The sequence below is a fragment of the Oxyura jamaicensis genome, chromosome Z, assembly GCF_011077185.1.
Source record: "Oxyura jamaicensis isolate SHBP4307 breed ruddy duck chromosome Z, BPBGC_Ojam_1.0, whole genome shotgun sequence".
Classification (NCBI taxonomy): domain Eukaryota; kingdom Metazoa; phylum Chordata; class Aves; order Anseriformes; family Anatidae; genus Oxyura; species Oxyura jamaicensis.
Genome location: NC_048926.1, coordinates 20,934,138 through 20,948,438, shown reverse-complemented (window position 1 = coordinate 20,948,438; position 14,301 = coordinate 20,934,138). Strand labels below are relative to the sequence as shown.

General features: G+C 44.9%; 1 protein-coding gene across 4 annotated transcripts in view; it reads left to right on the top strand.

The window, feature by feature from the left end:
• The first annotated feature begins 1,558 nt into the window (after positions 1-1,558).
• Positions 1,559-14,301, top strand: part of ELOVL7 (ELOVL fatty acid elongase 7) — a 33,049-nt gene continuing 20,306 nt past the window's right edge. Inside the window, exon 1 of one of the 4 annotated variants that reach the window (XM_035309923.1) lies at positions 1,559-1,670. The gene's annotated coding sequence lies outside the window, so the exon portion shown is untranslated. Of the gene's footprint in view, positions 1,675-2,790; positions 2,945-12,951; positions 13,106-14,301 lie in introns of those variants that run through there. The other 3 variants (XM_035309924.1, XM_035309926.1, XM_035309925.1) reach the window with 3 other exon arrangements.

Here is a 14,301-nt window from a genome sequence, read left to right as displayed (position 1 = left end):
TGTCCTCCCGACCCAATGTTTAGGATTACCTTTGCTCCTCACCAAAGGTGCGGCCACTTGCTCTCGTTATCAGGAGAGCAGTAGCAGCAGTTGTTCCTAACACTGCTGGCATCAAAACTGCCAGAGCTTCTTGTTTGTATCTGGTAATTGCTGTCAATATATTAATATTTTTTTCCACTAATGGCAGCAACCTTGTATCTGGAAGTCTCCAGGTGACCTACTTGCTTTTTATTATTATGTACAACAGTGTCCCATTTTGCCACAGCCAGGGCAGCCCTATCAGGCATGGGAAAACAGATATTACAACACATGAGGAATATTAGTTGCCTACTGAGCCATATAGCCGCATCCCTCTGGACAAGTCAAGACTTATTAGTCGTAACGCTCCCAAAAGCTCTGCCTGAGCAGGGACATACTGGTTCCTAAGGTCTGATTGTAATTTTTATTGGCTTGGTGTCTTAAAAAAAAAAAAAAAAGAAAAAGTTTTGAACCAAAAAATCAAATAAAACTTTCCAAGTTCTGAACATTAAGGGATGGACTGGGGAATGGGGTTATTTAATTTGGTTTTGTGATTTCCCCCTCCTAGGTGAGACGTGCAGCATTGCTCAATGGACTGTCATATTTCTACATATCCCTTTTGGCCAAACCCAACGATCTTATTATGATGCCCTCTCAAAAGTGCCAGGATTTCCTCACCCATCATAGTCTTAACAATTCCAATAGGAGCATGAAGTAAACCCAAAACCTCAAGGTCTTCCTCTTAATCTCCAGCCTAATCAACTGCTCAGCAATGCAGAGCTTTTGTAGGATTTGTTAGGAGCTGTTTCTCCATCTCCTCCTCAGCACTTGGTTTTAGCCTTAATGTTTCCACAATTGCAAAAGGCTTCCTATGCTGGTTCTGCCTTTTGCTGCCTCAGACTTCTAGTTTTGAATTCTTTGGTGTCACCCAACTCAGAGGCCACTTCTGCATTTATACATTGTACTAGTTTCACACCATCAGCTCTCAGCCCCTTTCTTTCATGCTTTTCCACAAGTTGCAAAAAGCATTTGCCTCTTTTCTTCAATTTTGCCCTTTTACCCTCTCCTTCCTCCTTGATTTTGCCTCTTCTTTTGACTCAAGCTATTACCTCCTTGCTAACCACCTCAAAACCTGTAGTTTACAGATTTCTGTGGGGTTAGTGACAGAAAAAAAAGGATCACCTATGTACGCCCTGGGAATTCCTCATCACCCCCCATTTTGCCCTTTGCATCTGCAGATGGAAGTCATTGGGGAGCGTCATCTTCATCCTAAATAGGTCCTGGGAGAGGAAAATCTCTGTGTCCCGCAATATTTTGGGGATGAAGATGTGGCTTGAGGTATCGGGCTGGAGCCGGGCAGTTTGGCTTAATTATTATTATTGTTGTTGTTATTTTTAATGCAGCGAATTGCTCTGTCTTCCCAGACTTCCTACTCTTCCCTCGGCATCCCGCTGCCTGCAGATACGGGGGGGTTCGGAGCTGCCGGGGGAGAGAGAGGGGGCGCGGGGCGTGGCATAGGGCGTGGCATAGGGCGTGGCATGGGCGTATCCGGGGCGTGCCCCCCGCCGCGCGCCTTGTGGCAGCCCGTGTCCCGCGGCGCCCTGCAGTCCCGTCCGGCGGTGCGGGGACAGGTGGGGCCGCGCCGCTGCCGTGTGAGTGCGGGGGGCTCGGGGGGTTTGGAGGGCTTGGGGTGAGTTCCCCCGGCTCCGTGCTGGGGCTGGGACGGGACCCGGGGTGGCTCCTACCCGCTCTGCTCCAAAATCGCTGCTTGCTCCTCTCCCTCCGTCTGTCTGTCCCGGCTCCTCCCAGCCTTCCCCTCCAGCCTGCCCCCCGAGGTACCTGTGCCCTCTGAGGCTCACTCTTACCCCCAGACCCCAAATTTCCCAGCCGTGCCCCCCGCTCTGAGCTCTTCGCCCCTTCCTGAGGAAGGAGCCGCGCCAAAGGTGAGGCAGGGGAACGGAGGCTGCTCCGGGGTTGCTTTCCTCCAAAAGTGGCCTTTTCCCACCCCTCCGAGCCACGAGCGGTGCCGGGCGTTAAGGACTTGAGGACCCCCGCTCCGCAGGAGCAGCCCAGGGGGAGAGGTGTGCTCCACGTGCTTGGGAGGATCCCAAAATGTAGGGCTGGGAGGACGGCGTCTAGCCGCTTGGGAGTGGGGCGGCTGTCTGTCTGTGTGTCCGTCTGTCCCGCTGTCTTCCCCCGGCGGAGGGGGCTCTCCGGGAGGTAAGGGAGCGGGGCAGGGGGCTGCCGCCTCCAGGGCTGTGGGGTGGGCGACATTTCGGCCGGGTTTCGCCCTCTCCCCCCCCCCCCGCCGCAGGGATGGAGCTGGGCGGTGGTGGAAAAAAGCGCGGAGAGGCAGCGAGGCGGCTCTTGTTGATTCCTGATCTGTAGGAGATCGAGACAAGTCGGCTAAGGCTGTTTGGGGAAGTCGGGAATCTTCCTCCCCCCTTTGCACCCCAGACCCGAGAGCAGCTCTCCCCGTGGCAGAAGCCCGGGCGGGCTTTTCTGGCTGCCGGGGCACGGCCGCTGCTCGCTTTCGGGTGCGAGGCGCTCCTGGGGAGCGGGAGCGCCCTGCACTTGCTTGGTGGCTGGGAGAAAGTGCAAGGAAAGACCCGAGGTGCGAAAACCCGGCTTAAAGTCCTCCTGGCAGCCCCTCTGCCGCCCGAGCGGGGAACAGCAGGGTTTTTGCGGCGTTTCGTTACGGGGTGCCCGCCAGCTTCCCACCAGAGGCTCATTTTCGGGAGGAAGGAGGCAGGTTCGGGTGCAGGAAGAGATACTCATACTCGCGGGATGTGCCGGGGAAGGTGCCGCGGCGTTAGTCAAGGAAAACGCGTGACAAATAGGATTTGACTCGTTAAATCCTCCAATGCTCCCCCAATGCCACGAAATGTCTATCAACTAATTGCATACCGGCAGAAGAGCTAATCAGGTACGTTTCTCCATCCTGACGTGACTCGGCTGCCCTTGCTGACTGTGCCGTGCCCTTCCTGGCTTTGTTTCACTCAGCCGCAGCAAACCAGGAAACTGGGAAACTTTTTTTTTTCTTTTTTTTTTTCTCCTCCTACCCCGTACTTCTGCTGCGCCGCTCCCACGCCCAGCGGCGGGGAGGCGAAGGGAGCCGGATCCTGCCCTTCACCTTCCCCATCGCCCCTTCCCCGTCTGCCTGCCAAATCCCCAAATCCCAGCCGTGCCAGGGCAGGGTCTGTGCCAGCTCCCCGGCGGCTTGTCCCGGAGCGGACGGAGGACAGGACCTCTCGTAAAACACGTATGGTGAGTGCCTGTGGCAGGCGGGGATGAATGGAAGGGCTGGTGGCGTCCTCAGGGGCGCAGCCTGATTCTACAAAGATAATTTCACGGGCTGGCGTTGGTATCGGTTTCAGGCTAGTGGATGTCTGCAGCACTGAGCTGCTTCCCAGATCCTGTGCAGCTGGGAAGGGAGAAGTGCCCCTTCCCTCTCGCTACCCCCCTGTCCCTCACAGCAGCTTTTGTTGTTCTCTCCTGAAGTGACACACGCAGGTGTGCTTTTTCATCTATTTTCCTGTTGCTCAGACCACTTTAAGTCTGAAGGTCTGATAGACTTGGTTACCTTTTTCTCTGTTACCATTTATACTTCAAAAAGCAGTTCTGAATATTAAGGAGGAAGCTGCTCTGTTGGGGAGCTCAGCAGCGAGAGACTTGTAGAGAACCTATACCTTAAAAAGGGCTGAAGTATATAAGAAAAGAAAAAGCTTCATGGTTTGCTTTGAGTTTTAATGTTCAGCACTTTCTGCTCACTTAGTTTTACTTTAAATACTCTTTCGGGGGTGGGTGGTTGCTTTGGTGATTGTGCAGGGCCATGGAGCCCCTGCAGGTGCCTGGCGGCCTCCCCCTGGTACCCAGGCTAAGTGCTGCAGCTACAGAGGGCAAATGCAGCCTAAATGGTGAAAAGTGAACCTTCTCCTACTTGAAAATATTGGAACGTTTGAACAATAACATTAAGAAAATAAATAATTCATTTTTTAGGCCTGTTTGTACTTTTATTTTTTTTTTAAAAAAAAGTAGTCCCTTTAAAAAGCAAGAAAATGAAAGCTAAAAAGGGACATGCAGTGCAGTTTTATTCTCTGGAGCCTGTTCAATTGCCATGTTCAATTTACAGGAATTTTTGCAAAGTTGCAGGTGATGTACCAATTAAGAGTTTTTCTGTCTTTCTGATACTTGGGTGAAATCCCAGAAGTAACCAGGATTACTTCAGCTGATATTAAATATGAAAGTTTAGCCTAATCAGAGACACCAGAAGAACTCAGATGTCTCTTTTCTTTACCTGTCTCTGGTTTCATCGTTAAATGTTGGCCATTGAACAGGAACCATCGAGCAGTGCAGGGCTCCCCCCCTGCTAAAATCATGTAGTGAAATGCTTACCCTGTGTCTGTCAATGTGTCTCATTTTTTTTTTTTTTCTTGTGTCTTTTGCTACTTATGCTCTGTTTATGGTGGTTACAGAAAACACTTTTATTACTGGAGATGTTGACTAGAGAAGACCTGTAAGCAGTTCATAGATTGGATAATGTGAATAGAATACTGAATTTAGAGCAGCGCAGGTGTAAACAGGGCCTTGGTTGTTATCTTGGTGCTGTGTGAGAATTAGAGGAACTAGATTTTTATCTTTGAAACCCAGAGCTTGCACACAAATCTCATCTCTAGTAAAATACCACTCGTAGAGCCTATCCAGCCCAAAGCAAGCTCCGGGTGCCACTAACAGAGTAGCACGGATGTCACAGTGAGGATGAATTCAGGTGGCAATAAATAAACTCGGTGAGTCATCGTATTTGCCAGGAGCAATGGTATTCGGATTGCTCCTCTCCGCTGTGTCAGAGCCGCGTTACTCACCAGGGTAAAAGCAGCGAACGCTGACTCTTATCTCCCCTCACCTAACCATACCACCTCCGCCTCCTGCTGCACCATCCATTCTCCTATCCTAAGTGCTTTTGCCCTCGTGCTGCTTTTTTTTTTTTTTTTTTTTATTTTCTATTGCACTGGTGTGGACCCTTGGAGAGGACTGGTGCTGAACTATTCTGATGAACTCTTTTGGGTTAAAAAAAAATTTTTTTTTTTTTTTTTTTTTTCCTTCTTTTCCTGTGGCCTTGTCCGCCCCCTGCCCTTGATGTGCTTCCCAATCTGTTTTATTACACAGCCAGAAAAACAGTTGTTCCAGTGTGAGTAAAGGGTGAGGTGGGATTAGGAGTGAGTAATGGGGGGAGAAGTTGATTAAGATGACATCGGTCCCATTAAAACCACTCTTTAGTTGAAAACTTACCCTGTAAACAGCCAGAGTTGCTGTGCTCAAGAGAAGCTTCTTGTCGCAGCTTTGTGAATTCCTGTGTGTTCCCTGTGGGCGTTTAATTGTATTGTGAATTCTTTGTAGTCCGGATTATCTTTTACATTGATACGGTGCCTTGCACACTGGGCCCCGTGCCTGGAGCCTCTTTTCAAAATCTTTTTTTTTTTTTTTTTAAAGCAGTACCTCACCAAATGGGCGTGAATGTGGTTATAAATCTGTACAGTGTGCTTTTAAAACACATGCAAACAAATACTATGTACAGTGCAAAAAGTTAGAAAATTTCTCTGCTTCTCCTGGATGGAAGTTGAAGAGACCCCTGCTATCCCAGGGGCTGTATGCTGGATTTACGGGTATGCCTGAGATAAAAACAAAGCTCACCAAGAATAACTCCGTTCCTTTTATTCTTTTGTCGCCCAACAAAAGAAGGGGACAACTTCTGCTGGGGTTTGAAACACAAAGATGTGTTTGTTGATTTTGAAATAATTTGCATTGTATCATCAATCCCAAAATGGCTTAAAACAAACTCACAAAAGCCTGATTCAATGCTTCTCTGTATGCTCTTAGAGTATGGGCACATTTAACGTTGGTACTGTACCCTTTCTTTCAGGAAAGTTACCTAAGGTCACAAATTTTATTTTATTTTATTTTTTTGCCTGATCAGTTACAAAGTAAAGTGCCTGGAACGTGTTACTCGTGTTTGAAGCTGATGTTTTGTGATGTGTACCAGAGCAGAGTGCAAGGTGACCAAAAAGTAGAAACTCCTTGATTTACATCTGCTGTTGCTGCTGGAGGAGAAAATGTCTTTTGGAGTGGGGAAAAATGTTTCTGCTCGGTAAAGTTTTGAAATACAATCTCTTTTAATATATCTGTCTTTTTGTGGTAAGGACTTAACAGACAATATTTTCCCTTGTTTTCTTTTGGTAAAATGTTTCCAGTTTTCTTTTAATTAAAGGTTTTGGCTGAAGTGTCAAGAGTATCAGGGTTGTAGGTCAGATATGCTCATTTATTCTGTTAAGCAAATATTGTGGTATTTGTTTGCCATGTGGTGTTACGAATAGATAGGGATGGACTACACAGAAATGTCTATTGTCTGTTCAAAGCAGTAGTAGCTCATAATGTTGCCTTCTCCTGTAAAGGTGAAAATTACTTAAATCCAGATACATTGCAGTAGAATAGTGTATTTTACAGTGTTTACATTTACATCATCCATGACAATCCCTTTTTTATCTGCTTAGATGTACAATTGGAAATATCTGGATTGAATTACATTCTTTAATCGCTTTTGTACTCAGAATTCTGTGGCTTGTCTTTCTGTACTGAAATAAAAGGCTCATTTTTGAGACTTTTTACTGCACAGAATGGGTCTGATAAGCTTTTAATTAAATTACTGTAATGCATTTAGGAAGTGCCCTGTCCACCCTTATCACTCATGACAAGATGTATGAAAGGCTATGTATAAAAGCCAAAAGACTGGTGTAGTAAGTGAGGTGTTGACCACCAAATTTGAAATTAAACGTTTCACAAAACTGTTTTTGAGCCATGTTTCATGGGACTTTATTATAGATGCTAATTCCCTCTGCCTTTTGTATTACTACTGTGGTGCCAAAAACTTTGTTTCTGTAGCACCTTTTGTTCTGCAATAAGCTAACTTGTTAGAGGAGGCTGTTTTTTCATAAATAAGTAATAAAACTGTAAAGAAAGCCTGTAAATCATTTCACGCATAGCTCTGGTGGTCAAGAAGTGCTCTCATTTTAAGTTCTAATCAAGAACAGAACTCCTATGTTTTGGAGAAGGGAGAAAGCTGGGAGGAGGGAGTGCAGAAGTTATAAGCTGTTAAAGGTCTCCTTGCCTCCCTTCAACAACTCCTTTCATGAATGCTTGAAATGTCACAGAGTAAGAAGTTACCCATCCGAGTTTCATGTTATCCTGAAAGTGCTCCCCAAAATCTAACCAGTCCATTGGCCTGAGGGAGTTCTGGGTTGATCTGGAGTTCTTCACGATTCATTGAAAGGAGGCTGCTACTGTATTTTAAAACTAAACAGCTTAGGCGCTCCATTTGGCCTACATTTAAAGTTATTGAATGGAAAACTGACTCTGGACTTGTGGGAACTGTGCAGTTTGGTGTTCTGTAGATACTTCATATGTGACCTTGAGGGCGTACTTTCATGTCATCCAAGGTGTCAGAGCATCAGACAAAACTGAACTGAACCGAGACAGGTTTGTGATAAGAAAGGGAGCTGCTTTTACAGATGATGAAGTTGTATGACCTTGGCTCATCTGTTGAGACAACAGCTGGGGGAAGAGGTTCAGTCCTCCACCCATCAGAGGGAAGGCATCTTGCTCTTTGGACCCAGTCAGCTGGATGAACCTGCAGCTGCATCGTGTGTGGGGAGGACGGTGAGCGTGGGTGAAAGCAAATTCTTTGGTTTGAATGTGAACAGTGAAATCATCTGGAGGTGAGGTAGAAGAGACAAACCGTTGTGTTTAGAAACCTGCTTGGGTGACGAGGGTTGTGGTGTTGCTCTAGGTTCAGACAGTGGCGTGTGGCCTGGTGGTTTTGCATAGTAACTGGAATACTGAGCTGGCACCAACACTTTGGTTTTGTTCACAGCTTTGCTGTGCCAACAAGTGCAAAAAGTGCTGCTTTTTCTCTATTGACCTGCCCTCTGCTCTGCACAGAGAATAAACCAAACACGCTGACCTCCTCCACAGAATGCTGAAACCTGTACCTGAAAAATGCTATCTCAGACTTTTTTGGTAACAGAAATGTGTAGATATAAGCTCAATCTTTCTACTGGAGATGTTCCAGATTTCCTTTCCTTTCCTGCTGTTGCATGCTGAGTGTTTCTCATGTGCTGTTGTTTTACAGGAACGTCAGTATTAGTCTGAGTACTCTGCTTCTTGCCAAGCTTCTGCATGGAAAGTATTATGGTCTCCTCTAATGTGGCACATCCACTGCCTAATGCACTTTGCTGATTTTTTTTTTTTTTTTTTCTCTTGAGCTATTTGTATTTGGCAATTTTTCAGGATCAGAAACGGGAAAAATAAGTGTGGTTGATATGGCCTGGTTCATCCCTATACACCGTCTAGCTGAGCTGATCTATTTTAAACTGCAGCCATGTGTTGTGGTCCTGGGTGGTCTCTGAGAGTTTGGGAAGATTACGAAAACTGCATTCTGCTGTGGTAGTGGAAAATGCTGATAGAAGGTGGAAAATATTAAATATCTCCCAGGTGGAATTGTGCATTACAGCACACCTGTGATAAACCTGTCTGGTAACGTAGTGTTTCATTCTGTTCTTTTGTGAAGTTATCAATCAGTGTTAAACTAATTCAAAGACACTCCAGCCTGCACAATGCTGTTTCATACATTCTTCCTGAAAGTGCAATATATTGAAGACTTTTTAAAATTCCTATTAGCACAGCAACTAAGATTTAAGTAACTAGATCTGGGGCAAAAGTCACCTGTCACAACTCTGTCATGTCATTAACATATTTTGCCCATAATATCAGCCTCCACTTGACATTTGGTGTTGTGCAAACTACTGCATATTTTTTGCTCAGAAGTGGAACAGAAAGCTCATATCCATTTGAACCTAAATTTTATTAAAAAGATCTTTCTAAAAATGTTTTAAGATTCCCTTTTGCAAAGGGAGCCAGTTAATATTTTCAGCTGATGGAGAGACATGTTTCCATGTAAATTTTTGAGCGTAGGTTGTCTTCTGGCTACTGTCCCACACTGCATTGCTTTGCCCTTTTACTTTTGTCTCCGTAGGCTGTCCACTTCTCTGATTCATCTGGACTGGATGTTTCCTCCCTGTAATACTTGTAGGCAGCTGTGAATGTCTCTGCTCCATACTTCTAATTGAGTCCTGACCAATAGCTTTTTCACAGGAACCCCTTGGATGCCCAGCACATCTGTAGTCCTTTGAAAGTTACCTGCACAGCAAGTGCAAAAGGTTTTCTGGAATTGCTCTTAATGCCAAGCCAAAGTGAAGGTGCTCCCTTTTATGCATGTCCCGTGTCCAAGCTCTGGGAAACTGGATCACCTTGCAAGGGGTGCAGTCACCTCAAAAGGGAAAGGTGCTGTGGAAAGCTATTGACCAAGCCGTACTTCAAGCAGCATCCAAGACTGCTTGGGTGGAACCCAGAAGCTGATGCACATTTCAAATGGTATCAAGTGGGAGTTTTTAAAATACTAGTTTCTGTCTTTTCACTCCTGGACTCAAAGTATAAGCACAATGCTATCTCAACAGTGTCTTTCTTGACTATAGAGTGAGTCTGCAGGGTCACTTCCTCCAGCTGTCCCTGATGTTTGGGCATCCCTTTGCCTTCTGTTCTCCACCCCTCTGTGATTCCTCCCTTAAGGACAGAATACAGCAAGTGCTGGCTGAGAAACATCTGGCTTTTTTGTAAGGCATTTCCACATCAATTCAATTTCTAAAGCTGCTTTTCACTTCTGCAGTAACTCTGGTTGTGTGTAAACCAATTCTCTCTCTTTTCTTTTTTTTTCTTTCCAAGTGGAGATCTTTGGGGTGTAGATGAAAAACAAGGCTGCTAGGAGTAATTAAAAGTCTTCGTGTTCTTATAACTTTGCGTTGGTTATTCTGACTGAGAGGCCTGAATCTCCAAGCAATAGTAAAATGTGGCTTCGTGGGTTGCCTGACACTAATGCTCCTGACTATGTTCTGTGCTGATTAACTAGACCTTTCATCATGCTGAAGAATGTTGATTTTAAAAAACAAATGAACAAAACAGAAAGCCTTTATATCTCACTGAACATCTCTTGATGATCTCTGACTGCATCTCTGTAAATCATCACCTCTGCACTGGAAAGATTTAGGATGTGGCCATACAGTAACTTCCTGGAGCACTCCAGAAAGTACATTCACAACATCAGCTAATGTGCCAAGACTAACTTGTGAGCAGCAGCTTTTCTTTTTTTAATGACAATGACAGCAGACTTCCGTGTTCCAATACTTTAGTTTAAAAACAATGCTGAGCACAGATTTCCTTTAAAGGGGCTTCTCTGAAAATGTCCCTAAAATCCCTGCTGTCTCCTCCTAGTGCTCATCAGCCTGTGTCGTGCTTCCCAGGGCTGGCGGCTGTGCTGCGTGCATCGCAGCAGAAGGTTGTGGACACAGCTGGTCCCAGCTTTCTTTTGAAAGAGCCTGTTAAGGAGGATGGAGTTGCTGATGTTTACAGTGTGCAACAGCATGTCCGCTATGCTGCATAGTAGTTAAAAAAAAAAAAAAAAGGGTGGGTGGATAGGGAGGATGTCGGTTCTAGGTCATAAGTCTTTAAAATTTATGCCTGTCTAGTGCAGTGCAAGCAACATTGGAGCAGAAGGAATGCATTATTTTGCTGCCGACGATATCAGCTTAGGAGCTGAGGGTGGGTAAGTTGAGCAAGTGCAAGGCAGTGGGAAACAATGGTAAAGGAAATTAGCCCATGTCAGCATGAGTGAGTGGTGTGGGAGCAGTTCAGCTTCTGAAAATCGCTGCATTAAAGGGTGAACAAAATGTGTTGCAACTCCACACTGGTGTTATCAGTGTTGCTGCTTACTAATATTCTGAACCCAGCAAGATTGCAGGCGGTGCAATAAAAGTTCCATAAATCGGCAGTGACTCTGCATCATGTCATCTGAGGTGACAGTAACTGAGCTGAGTGTATGCTATGGGCAAGATATGACTGTAGAAAAACACTTCTTCATTCAGTATTGATGAATATTTTTCACTTATTTTGCTTACTGCTTTAAGTACTATGTTCTTAAGGTAACTATATATATACACACATATATTTGTCTCCTCTTCCCATGAATCTCCTTTCTGCTGTATTTTCATATTACAAAAGACAGCACAGTGTCCCCATTTTTGCCTACCATGGATGGAAATTTATAGTCTTTTTTTTTTTTTTTTTCTCTATTGATTCTCAATTTCTGCATTGTTGAATAGCTACAGGTACGCTGCCATTGATTATTTGGTTGCAGAATGTCAGTGGAAACAAGAAGGCTTGTCTGCTTCTATTTTCAATTGGTATTAGCTAGATTAGCAATATGTTACCTGTGTAACAAATCTCATTCCCAGATGTTTTAAGGAGTCTGCTCTGCAAGATGAACTCTAGTACTACATCTCTTGCCTCTATTTGATCAGCTTCTGTGGAGTGCCCCTCAACAATGACTGCTTAATGACAATATATGTCATGGTTCTATCAAATAATGGGTGAACACAAACTAAGTTCTCTACCCATTCTTAGTAGCAAAGTGTTCATACTTTAATTGGACATATAAGATTCTCATATGCAATTCACCTGTTAACTCTTAATGAGGATGGTTGATGTGATGGAGCCAACCCAGTGGCTCAGCTTGCAGCTAAAGGAAGGGGATGGTCTTGCTCTTAACTCTCTTCATATTTTCACAGATAACTTTAAGGTAGGTAGAAGCAATGTTGCTCATAACAGGAGCAAATTCTAAACCATCCTACATGGAGGTTTAAGAATGATGCAGACTTTGTATGATGGTATCACACAGGAGATGTAGGGAGAACTTTAGACTGAACACAAATGTGGCAACATTAGCTGAGTCTGTTTGGCTTATGGCCTGCCAGTTCTCAGGGTATATTAATAAGGTATTGAGGACTGTTACGAGGATGCTTCTACCTACATTCTCTATGTTTTGCTGTAAAAATGTGTGTCCGGTAGAAAGCTGAAAAGGTTCTTACCAAAGCAATCAAGTAACTATGGTGCATACTCAAAACAAGAAATTTTCATCATCACAATGAGAGAAAATTAAATGACGTTAATCCTGTTTTGTGGATGCATCCACAAAGCCCTTTCATTCTTACTGTTCTAAAATGTGAACTTCTGATGTCATGAGACATCATTTTCATTTTCGGTATTTAGTTAGCACTTCCACTGCCACTACCTTTATAGAGCTCATCTATAAATTGTTTCGTGAAAGTAAAGTATTTCCTATACAGGCTAAAGAAATGAACCAAAAAACTCACTGCAGCTTAAATATCACTCTTTACCTCTCTAGATCAGCACAGAGCTTTATATTAGTGTTTGGTTTGTTACTAACAATGGGTACATGCTTTAGAAATATCACAGTTACAAATACTTCCATGTAGCTATTAGAATTGTCCCTACTCCAGAACAAAAAAATAGTCCAGACGGGGTAAAAGCTATGTGTTATGAAGACACCGACTTGTAGAGGAATGAATGAGTTGCATAGGGTGCGTGTGTGTGTGCTGCCCATCTGAACATACCAGATTGCATTGCCACTGCCTTGTCCTGTGGTTCTTGCTTTGTGAAAGCCTGCTTAACATGACACAAAGCCTAGCTGATCTTGAAATAAAAGTTAAAACATGGCAGAAAGTTTTCTGGATATATAATTAGCAAGGAGGAAAAAGGAGGAGCTATTAAGTAAGTCCTTTGGATAAGCAGGAGATTAACCTGAGTCGGATATGGCCCAAATACTAAATGAATAATTTGCCAGAGGTTTTTGATAAGGATAATGACGTGTCATTATCCTATGGAAATGCGGTTGCATTAATACAAATATTACACCATAGGCGAACCTTATTTTGACTTCTAGGTGAAAGTTGTCATGGGATGTGTGTCATGGGGCTCACCGTGCAGGCGGGATTAGGTGACTGTGAGCTGCTGTCACCCCGCTGGCATGAAACCCAAGGGAGCCAAGTGCAAGTCATGCACTGGCAGACCAACGAGAAGAGTTACTGTGGTAATCCAGGTGTAGGAGCCTCTCAGCAGCATGCAGGTAGGCAGACAAGGCTAGCTGAAGGCAGGGTGGCGGACATACCAGTGCTCAAGGGGTTTTGGTAAAGGCAGGGGAGCAGTGATAACAAGTTAAAATTCTAGCAGCTTTGCCCCCCGGTTTATGTTTTTGCCTTTCTCTGAAATGATGGGTATGTGAGGATTAAAAACTGTGGTAGATACACTGGTGTGTGCTTTATGGTGGTTGTTTCCCAAGTGAAACTAGGAATCCTTTCAGGGACCAGCCCAGTGTCTTTCTCATACTTGAGTTAAACTGATAATTGAGTTCAGACTTGTAAGGAAACTTCCTACCAGGCTATGTTTGCATGGACTGTTTGGTCCTGGAGGGCCTAGGATTAGTTCCTAGGATTGCTTTCAGTTGCATCACTGCAGCACCAGGTAATTTAACGTATCCGTGATGCCCAATCATTTGCTGCCCTGTTGTAGCACAAAGACGTTTTTTGTGGCTTCAGTTCTTGTGTTGTGAAGTACTCCTCGTGCATGTGATGGACAGTGATGGCTTGCCAAGGTGCGGTGTGTGCACGTCTTAACTAATGATGTGGCACATGATTGTCAATGGTTATGCAGGCAGGACCAGACATGATGATCCTGTGTCCTCACTATGTGATTTCATCATCAGCTTAAATGTCTATGACAGGGCTGCTACTCCCACCTTTCCACCTTCCTGCAGCACTCCAGCTCAGGAGCCCTTGCATGAGCTCCCTCAGGTGCAGCCACTGTGCTGACTGAAAAAGGACCTTTTTCCCCAAGACTATGATTTCAGTTGGGTCAGTGAGCTGCCGTGGCTTATCCTGCAGCTGCCTGAGGACCAGACCCATCAGGAGGGCTGCCATGGGACTGCACACTGGGGCTTCCCTACTGGGGAACTGGTCATTGGATTGGTGTATGTGGACCAGGAGGATGATGCCTGTTTGATGTCAGCTGGGAGCAGGACACAAAATGGGGCTGTACTCGTGGCCAGTGAAGAACCGGAAACGGTTCCCATAGGGAGGAGCTTTTCTGTGCTCATTAGCAATCAGCCTTACATGAAGTCTGCAGTATCCATTCTTTTAACACATTGCGTGCAGGCATGGAAGGAAATACAAATTGGTTTATATTTTACCTAGCATCAGAATGGGAAATCCACTAGGCTGACAGGAAAACAAACAAACAAAACAAACAAACAAACAAACAAACATA